Consider the following 1,222-nt stretch of genomic DNA (forward strand, 5'->3'; position numbering starts at 1 on the left):
AGATAGCTAGTGGGAAGCAGCTGCATAGCACAGGGAGATCAGCTCGGTGCTTTGTGACCACCTAGAGGGGTGGGATAGGGAGGGTGGGAGGGAGGGAGATGCAAGAGGGAAGAGATATGGGAACATATGTATATGTATAACTGATTCACTTTGTTATAAAGCAGAAACTAACACACCATTGTAAAGCAATTATACTGCAATAAAGATGTTAAAATAAATAAATAATAAATAAATAAATTAACTCAGAAACAAAAATCAATTGATGAGTAAAGCCCCAGATTAGTCACAAACGAATACACATTTTGTAAATTGATAATAAATTTAAAAACCTCACCCAGAATACAGTTTGGAGAAAGATTTGAAGTATGAAAGAATAATTAAATGAGAAGGACTGTGGTTTGAAAGGCCTAAATGGAGAAGCCAGTCAGTGGAATATTCTGAGACTATCCCAGACTAATAAAAGACATAAAACCACAGCAAAAAGAACAATATATACCAGAAAGTAAATACAAATTGGTTATTTATAAATCCTAGCTGAAACTGCAGAAAAACAAAGTCAAAAAGATTATATTAAAAGCAGTGAGGAGGAACAGAGTACACCACCCCACAGTGTTCCACTTTGGCATGTGCATTGTTTTGAGGTGAAAGCAAGTAAGACTCAGAAGACTTAGCAAAATATTTTTACCTGTCCCTTAATTGCCTAAAGGAATTTAGGTTGGGGACCTGTACTTGGAAGAGAGCTGCTGTCAGATATAACTTTTTATATCAGAAAAACATATCTACATGGCAGGCCAAACATGTGCTTACCAAACATTTGCTCTTACCATCTTCTTGTCAAGTGTCTTCCTCCACTTTGAAGCCCAAGACCCGTCCACCATCTCCTTAGCTTAGGATGGCATACAAGCCTCAATTGCCTGACATTTTAGTCTCATATTTTTATGGAGTTTCTGTATGTACAAACTTTATTTTTCTCTTGTTAATCTGCCTCATATCAATTGACTTATTAGAGCGGCCAAAGAATCTAGAGGGAAAGAAGGTAAAAGTTTTCCTTCACCACAGCAGCCAGGAAAAAATGACGATTAACTACAAGAAGAAAATATATGACTGAGGGAGGTTTTTCAAAGCATAATGTAAGATTAAAAATGGAATAATGGGGGCTTCCCTGGTAGCACAGTGGTTGAGAATCTGCCTGCCAATGCAGGGGACACGGGTTCGAGCCCTG

The sequence above is a fragment of the Physeter macrocephalus genome, chromosome 8 (assembly GCF_002837175.3).
Source record: "Physeter macrocephalus isolate SW-GA chromosome 8, ASM283717v5, whole genome shotgun sequence".
Lineage (NCBI taxonomy): Eukaryota > Metazoa > Chordata > Mammalia > Artiodactyla > Physeteridae > Physeter > Physeter macrocephalus.